The 12,065-nt window shown below is 46.9% G+C and overlaps 1 protein-coding gene and 2 non-coding genes across 3 annotated transcripts in view; all 3 read right to left on the bottom strand.

Moving 5' to 3' along the window:
- HCN4 (hyperpolarization activated cyclic nucleotide gated potassium channel 4) overlaps positions 1–12,065 on the bottom strand; it is a 129,215-nt gene that overhangs the window by 23,029 nt on the left and 94,121 nt on the right. The window lies entirely within an intron of this gene.
- Positions 159–296, bottom strand: LOC114812378. The gene has a single exon (XR_003760033.1). It is a non-coding gene; the product is annotated as a small nucleolar RNA SNORA7 (small nucleolar RNA).
- Positions 11,272–11,409, bottom strand: LOC114812395. The gene has a single exon (XR_003760049.1). It is a non-coding gene; the product is annotated as a small nucleolar RNA SNORA7 (small nucleolar RNA).

Raw genomic sequence — 12,065 nt, 5'->3', positions numbered from 1 at the left:
CACATCTTTTCCAGAATGCCCCATCTCCATTTGCAATTGGTATTATATCCACAGAGTTTTCTTGATAAAAATAAGGAAGTGGTTTACCACGATATTATTCCGTGCCTCTGCCCTAGACTCTCTCCCGTGCCGCTGCTGCCCAGCACAGGTGAGTTCTGACATTTAGCAGATTGCTTTCCACTCGCTAGCCGCTGCCCAAGCTAGGAATGGAATGGCTATGCCTCTGCTTGACTCTCCCTCCCATAGCTGAGACTGGTAGAATACTGGAAACTCTCCAGGCGCGATCCTGAGAGAGCAAAGATCTTTAGAGTCCCTGAATTGAATCAATCAATTGTATTTATTGAGCACACACTATGTGCAGAAGACTGTAAAGATAATAATTATGGTATTCATTAAGTGCTTCCTATGTGCCAGGCACTGTACTAAGCACTGGAGCAGATACAAGCACATTGATTTGGATACACTCTCTGTCCCACGGGGGGCTCACAGTCTCAATACCCCTTTTACAGATGAGGCATAAAGAAGTGAAGTGACTTGCCCAAGGTCACGCAGCAGATAAGTGCTTAGAATCCTGTTTGACACAGAGTATGCACTTACAAATACCATAAAAAATAAGTGCTTGGGTTCTGTTGTACTCTCCTCAACAAGCTATACTTCACACTCAGTATGCACTCAATGAATCCTACTGATTGATAGATCAATTGAATATAGGCAAGTTTTTGGACTTGGGACATTGGTTCCTGCTCATTATAGGCAGAGAATGTATCTACCGAGTCTGTTGTATAGTAGTCTCCCAACTGTTTAGTACAGTTCTCTGCACAAAATTAAACTCTCAATAAATATGATTGAAAAATTGCACTGCAAATCAAAATGTTGTCAGTGGAATTGATTGTCTCATTAATCAACCAATCAATGGTACTTACTATGTCTCATGGAAACAATGTTCTAAGTGGGGGATTGGATCCTGAACCAAGGCGAGATACCAGATTTTTACCAAAATTGCCCAGAATTGTCAACTCAGTAACTCAACTCAACCCATATTTATTGAGTGCTTAGTGTGGGCAGAGCACTGTACTAAGCGCTTGGGAGAGTACAATACAACAGAGCTGGTAGGTATGTTCCCTGCCCACATTGAACTTACAGTCTGGGGGATGAGATTACTCAGTCAATTATAGGTGAATAATATAACTCCATTCAAGTATTTATATTGAGTTAGAGAGGTTCCACAAATAGGATAGCCGACTTTTATTTTAATGGAAGTGAAATAGAGGTGTCACCAAGTGATCAGAAAACCCCTCCCCTCCTTCCCTGCTCCCCAGGGCCCTCTCCCCAAACTTTCCCTCACAACCTCTTTAAACCTTTTTTTCCAATTCCCCCCATCTCCTGTCATTGTGGCTTTTCAAATCATTCCTCCATTTCCCCTGTGCCCTCCCCTCCTCACCTCCGGTGAAGTTCTATAGGAAGTAAAGGCGCTAGTATTGTGAAGGAGGCTCAGGATATAAAGTCTAGCTGGGGTTGTAAAGCTGGAACTGGATGTAAATTTAGAAACATTGTAAGTGCTATTTTTTGCTACTTGAAATTTAGTAAGTCAAGTACTGTTTGTATTGTGGTTTTATACAGATGACAAATCAGTGAATTCTGAACATCAGCTCCGACTGCAGAATTTTATTTTCAGTAAAACCTTGGAGTTATAATGGAGAGGGGTATTTTAGTTAAAATCAGTTCCCTGATTCTAACAGTCTCCACCCCCCTCTGCCCCCAAATTATCCTGGGACTACTGAGGCCATTAACAACATGAAAAAATGCAAGTAAATAGAGCTTTCCCATTCCTTTTGCTTCAGAAAGATGAGTTTGTAGAATCACTTCCATTGCGCTAGTTCATCCCATACTTGAACTACTTCCTGTAATACCCGCCTACGCACCCTAGTGGTAAATTACTTTTGTCTGTCCATCCCCATTTTTAGATGAAGAAGTCACTGAGGGCGTGGCCTACGAGAAACAGATTGGCCTAATGCAAGGACCTGGGGGTCAGATGACCTGGGTTCTAATTCTGACTGCCAATTGCTTGCTGTGCGACCTTAGGCAAGTCAGTTCACTTCTCTGTGCCTCCGTTACCTCAGAAAGCCTACACACACACACACACACACACACACACACACACACACACACACTCTCTCTCTCTCTCTCTCTCTCTCTCTCTCCCTCTCTCTCTTTTTCTCTTTCCCCTAATTTGTTAATAATATGAAATGTATTCTCTAGGCTCCTCATCAAGCCAAAACCAAAAGCCTCTGGACTGACCCAGCACCTTTCATTGAAGGATCTCACTGTGCTCAGAATTCACGAGGGCTGCGATGGAGGCTAGGAAACTGGGACACAGATGAGGAAGTGACTTATTCCAGGTGAGTCAGTGACTAGGGGGCTGTTGACAAGATCACAGATATAACTCCCTTTCTCCTGCACCTCCTCCCTGTGTTCTTTATTTTTAACCCAATCACAGTCTTTTGAGGAAGATATATTTGATGGAGCCAGAGAAGGGTGAGGAGGTGAGAGGAAGGGAAATGATAACAGTTAAGGCAAGGAAAGGGGAAGGGAACTTCCATTCCTTTGGAGCACTTGATGTGTTCCCTGTCCAGAAATCTTCATTCCCAGTGGGTTACGGTGGGCGTAACTGGGGAGAGCAGCCTGGCTAAGCTGAGGCCGAAGGGTGGTCCCTTGGTGGTCCCCCTGTCTGCAGAGATAAATTGGGCACCAAGCTGAAAACCATATGGGGCTGTTCCTTCTCCCTTCCCCTTCTCTGCCACCCTTAGGGCTTGGCAACCTACTCACTGTACCTCGATCTCCTTTATCTCAACGTCAACCTCTTGCTCATGTCCTGCCTCTGGCCTGGAATGCCCTCCCTCTTCATATCAACAGATGATCACTCAAAGCCTCAATAAAAGCACATCTCCTCCAAGAAGCCTTCTGACTAAGCTCTCATTTCTTCTTCTTCCACTGCCTTTTGCATTGTCTTTGCACTTGGATTTGCACCCTTTATTCTCCTCTTCCTCATCCCCACAGCACTTATGTACATATCCATAATTTATTTATTTATATTAATGTTTGTATCCCCCTCTAGACTGTAAGCTCACTGTGGTCAGGGAATGGGTCTACTAACTCTGCTATATTGTATTCTCCCAAGCGTGGAGTACAGTGCTCTGCACAAAGTAAGAGCTCATTTATTGACTGATTGATTGATTGATGGCACATTGAAGCCCATCTGAGAAATGGACACCTATCTGGGGAGACTCTGCCCACCACCTCCATTTTCAATCCTTTAACCAGTAGTCAGCCTGGCCCTGACCACCATCATCCCATCTCTAAAAGCCAAGGGACCCTTTTAGAGAAGCAGGGAACCCACAACCGCCCATGACCGCCCAGGAAGCAGACCACTTCCCTGAAAACCCTGCCCCAAAGGAATGAAGTTTGGGCTTTGGGTAGGTCAACTGACTTGGGGACCTGGAAGACCACTGGTGGCCCTCAAGGATATTGGAAGAGGAGGTGCATGAAACTCCTCACCAGTGGCTTTAAAGCACTCCACTACCTTGCCCCTTCCCATCTCACCTCGCTTCTCTTCTACAGCCCAGCCCGCATGTTTAGCTCCTCTAATGCTAGCCTTCTCACTGTACCTTGGAATCATCTGTTTTGCTGCTGACCCCCTGGCCCATGTCCTGCCTCTGGCCTGGAACGCCCTCCTTCCTCAAATCCAACAGATAATTACTCTCCACTCCTTCCTTCAAAGCCTTATTGAAGGCAGAGCTCCTCCAAGAGGCCTTCCCAGACTAGGCCACCTCCTTTCCTCTTCTCCCACTCCCTTCTGCATCTCCCTGACTTGGTCCTTTTGTTCTTCTCCCCTCCTAGGCCCACTGAACTTATGTACATATCTGTAGTTTATTTATTTGTATTAATGTCTGTCACCCCCCTCTAGACTATAAGCTCGTTGTGGACAGGGAATGTATCAGTTAATTGTTGCATTGTACTTTCCCAAGTGCTTAGTACAGTGCTCTGCACACAGTAAGTGCTTAATAAATATGATTGAATGAATGAATGAGGTGTCACATGGGTTACTCTGGGCACAGGGCAGGCATTGTATGGCCATGTCATTTCTACCAGTTTGGGGAAGTCCACCAAGTTCACCAGAACCTAGAGCATTTCTCTGTGGGAGCCCTGATCTCCTCACTTGTTCTGGAGTCCATGCTCCATGAATACAGACACGCCTTCTGAGCCAGGTGACCAGGTGGCAGGGCTGCGGTTTAGAGAGAATGGGTGTCTAAAGTAAAAAATACTGGATCTCAAGGGGTCCAATGCCAAGCTATAACAGAAATAGGACACACTACAAGAAAACCAGACTGCCCAGAATAAAACTGGCTGGCTGGCTTTCCTACCAGGTTTCTGACTTCATTTATCACTAGGGACCCACAGTGGAAACTTTCAGCAAGGCATGGGAGGGACTAGGAAAGCAGTTGATTAATAAGAGTTTAGAGACAAACACTAGATAGGGGCAGAGGGCCAAATAGATGAAAACTCATCAGTACAGAGGTGTCTCCACCCTGGAGAGCATAGAGAATCCCCATTTCAGAGATCCTCCCCCTTTCACAATGCCCCATCGATCAATCAATAATAATGATTGTGGTATTTGTTAAGTGCTTAGTATGTGCCACCCACTGTTCTAAGCACTGGGGTAATAATAATAATAATGTTGGTATTTGTTAAGCGTTTACTATGTGCAGAGCACTGTTCTAAGCGCTGGGATAGATACAGGGTAATCAGGTTGTCCCACGTGAGGCTCACAGTTAATCCTCATTTTACAGATGAGGAAACTGAGGCACAGAGAAGTTAGTGACTTGCCCAGAGTCACACAGCTGACAAATGGCAGAGCCAGGAGTCGAACCCATGACCTCTGACTCCGAAGCCCAGGCTCTTTCCACTGAGCCATGCTGCTTCCCTGGATAACAGTGTAATCGGATTGGCTACAGTCCCTGTCCCACATCAGGCTCACAGTCTTAATCCCCATTTTACAGATGAGGTAACAGAGCCACAGGGAAGTGAAGTGACTTGCCAAGGGTCACACAGCAGACATGTAGCAGAGCTGGGATTAGAACCCATGTTCTCTGACTTCCAGGCTCGTGCTCTTTCCACTAGGCCATGCTGCTTCTCTGGTATTTATAGTATTATGGTATTTATGGTATTATTTAGTGGTATTTACTGAGTGCTTATTAGTACTGTACTGTACTAAGTGCTCAGTGACATTCAGTGTTTTGTACAACCCCTGTTTCCCCTATTCTGAGGCCTGCAACCTGACATTTATCCTTGACTCTCCCCTCTCTCTCAACCCCTATATTCAATCTGTAGTCAAACCCTGTCAGCCTTTCCTCCACAACAACTCCAGATCCATCCCTTCTTCTTCATCCAAATGGCCACTAATCTGGTTCAGGTGCCTGTCATATCCCTGATTGACTGCTGCATCAGACTCCTTGCTGATCTCCCTACCTCCAGTTTCTTCTTTCCCTGCACTGGGATCATTTATCTAAAATGGTATTCTGCACACCAACTCCTCAAACTCCTTCAAAGGTCATTCATTATTCCTGGATCATAGATGGGTTTCAAGGCACCCCATCAGCTCTCTAGAACCCTGGGAAGGCTGTCATTGTTTGCAACAAGGGACTGCTTACCTGAAGCACTGGTGAGTCTGAGGCCTTTCACCTCCAAGATCTATTCATTTAATTGCCTTGACATGGGCTACCTCAGCTTTCAGCGTAGTGCTTGGCACATTGTAGTAATGGAGTAGTGGAGTATATATCCACTCTCTTTTCCCATTACGCCCAAGCGCCTAGTCTTCATTCCTCTCAAGCTAACTTACTCACTGGGCCTTGTTCTCATTTCTTCTGCCTCTGACTTCTTGATCATGTGCTCCCCCTTGCCTGGAACTCCCTCCTTCAAATTTACCAGGCCTAAACTCCTCTCAATGCCTTTCTGAAATTACAACCCTGATTGATATCCTATCTCTCCTGTTTATGTCTCCTCTGCGCTCTGCTCAGCACTTTTGCTCCACCTAAGCACTTGGGAACTTGCAATTGTTGTAGATCACTTTTGTGCATATCTAAGAGATCCTGTTTCTAAAGTACTAACTCTTGTCTTCCTTTCTCCTAACTGATTTTAGTGACTGTCTCTCCTGCTAGAGGGTAAGCACATTGTGGGCAGGGAACATGTCTGTTATATTGTACTCTCCTAACTGCTTAATACATGCTCTGCACAGAGTAAGCACTCAATAAATTCAATCAGTTGATTGATTTGAGGGCAGGAATCATGTCTACTAACTCTACTGAACTCTCGCTGGTACAAGGTTCTGCATGCAGTAGGTCTCTTTTTTTAATGGTATTTGTTAAGCACTTACTATGTGCCAGGCACTGTACTAAATGCTGGGGTATTTGGTTGGACCTAGTCCATGTCTTACCTGGGGCTCACAGTCTTAATCTCCATTTTACAAATGAGGTAACTGAGGCACAGAGAAGTTAAGTGATTTTCCCAAAGTCACACAGCAGACAAGTGGAGGAGTCAGATTTAGAATCCAGGTCCTTTGACTTCCAGGTCCATGCTCTTTCCACTAATCCGTGCTGCCCTCAATAAATCCTATTGATTGGCTGACTGATTTTTCTCCCCAAGGCACTTTCAGTAGATTTACCACCTGGAGGGTGGATTAAGGCAGGAATTGCCTACCTCCTTGGTTGGGTCTACAAAATTTCCAGGCAGTGACCCCTCCCCATTGGCATCATGTGGACCTGTGCCCTCAAAAGAGAACCTGGCTGATAGCATCAGTGGGAGGCTTAAAATGAGAAAACCTCATGGATTTTGCATTTCTTTTAGCCCATGCCCACCCTAACCCCACCCATCCAAGACTCCTAACTCTGTGGGCAGGTATTGTGTCTACCAACTCTATTGTGTTATATCAAGCATGGGCTTGGGAGTCAGAGGTCACGGGTTTGAATCCCTGCTCTGTCACTTGTCAGCTGTGTGACTGTGGGCAAGTCACTTAACTTCTCTGTGCCTCAGTTCCTTCATCTGTAAAATGGGGATTAAGACTGTGAGCCTCACGTGGGACAACCTGATTACACTGTATCTACCCCAGTGCTTAGAACAGTGCTGTGCACATAGTGCTTAACAAATACCAACATTATTATTATTACCTTCCCAAGCGCTTAGCACAGTGCTCTGCATGCAGTAAGCACTCAATAATTACCACTGATTGATTGATTACTTCTCCCCAATCTTTGGTTCCAGATGAGGAGGGGCAGAGAAAGGACATGGACTTTTGTGTTAATAGCCTGACCCTTCCATAATCATGGCCCTGGCTGACTCAGCTGGAGATCTCTCCACCTCTGGGGTTCCATCATCCTCTACCCTGGGGGTGGTTCGAATAGGGTCAGGCCCAGCACCACACAATAGAGCACATTTGTTAGCTGCTGCTGCATTTTTCTAAAAAGACCTTCTTCCATTTGGATGTGCAGACTTCTGGGCTCTTGCCCAACACTAAATATCACTGAGACCATACACCCAACCCTGCTCCAGGCAGCTCCCCCAGAACAGGTCTCAAAAGGCCACGGGAAAAGACCAGAGTAGCCGGAAAGTTAATAGCTGTCAGTGATGGAAAAGAAAGTAAAAATGTCAATAAATCTTTTAGCTAGACATTTCCTCTGGCCTTGATTTAAAGAGTTTGTGTTATTTTATTCTAGTGAACAGGAGGGTGGAAATATCCAGCAATTATAACCCATTGGTATTCCCTACAGGAAGGGACCTGAAGTCCCTCGTCGCCTTTCTGTATTTCTACTCAGTCTCAGCATTTATGCATGTATGCATATTCAGTGATTTATTCTGCAGTTCATCTTGACATATTCACACTACTCTCTATTTTATCTCTGTCCCTCCTCACTGCTGCTCTCTGTTCATCACTTTTGGTTGTTCGTCTCCCCCATCCTCAACTCCTTGAGGGCAGGGATCATGCCCATTAACTCTTGTAGTGTTCCAAGTACTTAGGGCAGGGCTCTTCCTGCATAAAGATCACTCAATAAATACCACTGACTGATTGATTGCACAGTTCTGAGCCTGAGATTTCTGCTTTCCTTCTTGCCTCCTTCTGAGGTTGCAAGATGGAGATCTTTTCTCTTGGGGCAGTCTCCCTCATTTAAATGGTCTTTTGGGCAGGTTCCCCTCATTTAAATCATCTCTCTAGGGGGCGGAGGCATTCTGAGATCCGTGAGCAGATGCTTGAGCTTCTGGGGCTGGCGTGATCAAGTTCTTCTCTGACTCCCAAAACATCTCCTGGAGCAGTCAGAGGTTGGACACTCTAACCCTGTGGCTATCTTGTTTTCAGTCCCATGAAAAGTTTCCGTTGCATTCAGCTGCTCTATCCGAGCTTTCCAGGGTCTGTGGAGCATACACTGACAGACCCTGGAGAGAGACAGTATTCTCTCAATGACCAGGCAATGATTCTCACTATTATTTAACCTTATCAGGACTGTCCATGTGCCAGGCTTGGCACCAGTGGGGGGGGGGGGGAGAGAGAGAGAGAGAAAGAAAGAGAGAGAGAGAGGGGAAAGTGATACAGCTAGAGAGGACTAAGCTGCTCAGCCTGAACCTTGCAGAGGGGACTTGGCGATGTTTTCAGGTCAGGATGACAATGAATTCATTCTCCTAAGCCAGTGGCTCAGTCCCAGTGGCCTCTTTGGAGCCAGGCTGGACTTGGAGTGGGGTAAGAAGGGGTAGGAGGCCATCCCACAATTTTTAGGAAGTCTGAAGCCATCCTGCTCCCCTTAGGGGTTAAATCTGTTTCCACAAATAAATCACCCAGCTCTTCTTAGGAGTTTACTAAGAAACCAGCTCAGTCCCTTATTTCTTTTCCTTCAAGTCTAGATGAGGTCTCTTCCCACCCGCCTTCCCTGTGCCGTGAAGAAAGAACTCTCAGCAGGGAAGGATCAGTCAGCTGTACAGACGGTTTCTAGACATGGCCCCCTCACAGGACTTAGAGTCATTCGGGCCTGGGTGGGGGAGGTTCCGCTCTGAATGCTTGACATTCCTGGGAGAATCTGGGCCAGGGGTGCTGTTCTTGGGTATGGGAGAGGGGCTGGGATGGGCCCAGAGCCTTCAATCCCCCTCAAAATTGAGGTAGTGATGACCATCAAGTAATGGACCAGATCCCTCTGGGGCACCTGGGGCACCTGTTTTTTTGCAGTTAGGTCCCTCTGGCTGACTCTTTGCTTACTGCTACCAGGTAGACTTAGGTTGTGGATTTTCTCCTAACAGAGCAAACAAACACACAGCTCTCTCCTCCAGCCTCCCTGAAGCCAGGTAGGGGGAGCAGTGGTCAGAGCCAATGGATTCAGTCTCAGCCAGCCTCCCTGAAGCCAGGCTGCAGATGAGGCCATGGAAGAATGAGGGGGAAGGAGGGAGGCTGCTGCCAGTCAGCTAAGAGTTGCCCTACCTGGATGAAAGCTGTCCCTTATCCTGCAGTGCAGGAAGAGTTAAGACAAGTGATCGTGCTGCCATTGTCCCTGTGTGACCAGGCTATTCAGAAAGACAGACCTGCTTGGGTCGGGGGAGGGAAGGCAGAGAGAAGAGAGAGAAAAGAGTGAAGGAGGAGGGAGCTGAGAGAGTACAGGCTTCAGAGCATCTGACTGCAGCCACTCCTCTGGGTATGACCTCTTTCCCTGCACACCTCCTCTCCGGGAACAGTGATCCTTCCCGGTATCCGGCATCCCTCTCCCTGGATGCTTAGTTGCTATGGAGATGGTGGTGGCAGAATGGGAATGGATGGAGGCCTGACAAGTGTGATTCAGGTCCCTCCAGGAGATAGTGTCTCAGCTTTAGCTTGAAGAGGGCAGGGACTGTTTCTTGGGAGGCCACAGGGCTAGAGGAAGATCAGATGGGCCTCCATCTCATCCAACATACCCCACCATCTCAGCCTCCATCACCATATCCAGCCTCCTTCACCATTATCAGTTTCCATCTCCACATCCAGCCTCCCCTACCATGTTCAAACTCCCCAACCGTGGTCAGCCTATGTCACCATGACCAGTCTCCTCCACCATTATCACCCTCCACCACCATGTCCATCCTCCCCTGCCATAGCCAACTTCCATCATCATCATGAGCTGCCCCAGTACAGTGGGGAAACCCTTGGAAAGACCCTCAGGTCATTCTCTGTGTCACACCCAGTTTTGTTGTTCCAAAAGGAATTTGACCAAAAGGAAATCCAGGCCTTGGGCACCACTGGACCAGGAGGGAAGTTGAATTTAGATGTTTCAAGAGGGAGGATCAGAGTGGCACACACCTAGACAACCCGGACACCTGCTGTCACTGCCCTTCACTCCTCCCTCACTGTCCTACCTGAAAATCATGCCTGCCCTTCCTCCCCGGGCATCACTTGGATCCAGGCAGTCCCCACAGGAATCCCGAGGGTGCACAGCAGGAGGGTGGGCAGCAAGCCGAACCCCTTGCAACCATTAATCCTTCCCCCTCCCCAAAGACACCATGGGATCTGTTTAGCTGATACCAGACTGGGTCCCAGAGGGAGGGCCCTGGATCCTTGTTCTACCTTGACCATGGATTGCCCAGATGGCTCTGGGTCTATCGCTTTTCCACCCTGACCTCTACATCCCCAGCTGCACAATGAGGGTTGAAGTTAGGTGGCAGACCCCAGGGAGACCCAGGGTGCACAGGCTGGTGGGTGTGCTTCAAGCTCATCTCTCTCTCGCCGGTAACAACTGGCTCAAATGGTCCCTCTTGCCTGGAGCTCCCTCCCTTTTCTCATCAGGTTGACCAGCACTCTCCCCATTTTCAAAGCCCTACTGAAAGCATGCCTTCTCCAGGTATATATCTCCAGTCATCTCCTCACCCTGCTCTCCTAACCTTCTGCACACTCCTATGCACTTGCATTCATACTGCCAGTCACTTTGATACTCACCCCACCCCAGCCCCCAGAGCACTTATATTCATATTCTTTTACTCTGTTTCTTCCCTTGTCTTATGCCGATGAATTGCCTCCACCCCACAGCGACTCCATAGACATATCTCTCCCGGAATGCCCACTCCTCATCTGCAATCATTCTGGTGGTATATCCATAGAGTTTTCTTGGTAAAAATAAGGAAGTGGTTTACCATTGCCTTCTTCCGCACAGTAAACTCGAGTCTCCACCCTCGACTCTCTCCCATGCTGCTGCTGCCCAACACAGGTGAGTTTTGACTTGTAGCAGATTGCCTTCCACTGACTAGCCACTACCCAAGCTAGAAATGGAATGGGTATGCCTCTGCTTGACTCTCCCTCCAGTAGCTGAGATTGGTAGAGTACTGTAAACTCTCCAGATGTGATCCTGAGAGGGCATTTCTTCTCTTACCTGTATTTTTTTTATTGTCTGTCCCCCCCACTAGATTGTAAGCTCCTTTTGGGCAGGGATCATATCTAACAACTGTGTTGTATTCTTCCAGTCAATCATATTTATTGAGCGCTTACTTTGTGCAGAACACTGTACTAGGCTCTTGAGAGAGTACAGTATAACAGAATTGGTAGATACTTTCCCTGCCCAGACATTAATATAATGAAATAAATTACAGATATGTACCTAAGTGCTGAGGAGCTGTGAGTGGGATAAATAAAGGATGCAAATCCAAGTGCAAGGGAGCAAATGTGTAGCAGTGCTGAGCCACAGTAAGCACTCAATAAGTATCCAGTGCTTAGAACAGTGCTTGGCACATAGTAAGTGCTTAACAAATACTATCATCACTATTTTTATTATTATTATTATTACCAGGCAGAGAGAAACCCCCTGAGACCTCAGCACTACCTTGCAAATAAATCTGGAGATTACCAGCCTCACCCCAGAGGTCAGTAGGCACTAGATTAAAGGAATTCAGCGTTCTCTATCCTTCACCCATCAGAACTTGTGACTCCCCTGGGAGAGTGGTTATTTGCCAGCTTATGTTATTGTTATTATTATTATTATTATTTAGGATTAAAATCCCATTATTAATGATACTAC

The sequence above is a fragment of the Ornithorhynchus anatinus genome, chromosome 5 (assembly GCF_004115215.2).
Source record: "Ornithorhynchus anatinus isolate Pmale09 chromosome 5, mOrnAna1.pri.v4, whole genome shotgun sequence".
NCBI lineage: Eukaryota > Metazoa > Chordata > Mammalia > Monotremata > Ornithorhynchidae > Ornithorhynchus > Ornithorhynchus anatinus.
Note: the sequence above shows the minus strand (reverse complement) of the source record. Positions and strands in the feature narration are given on the sequence as shown.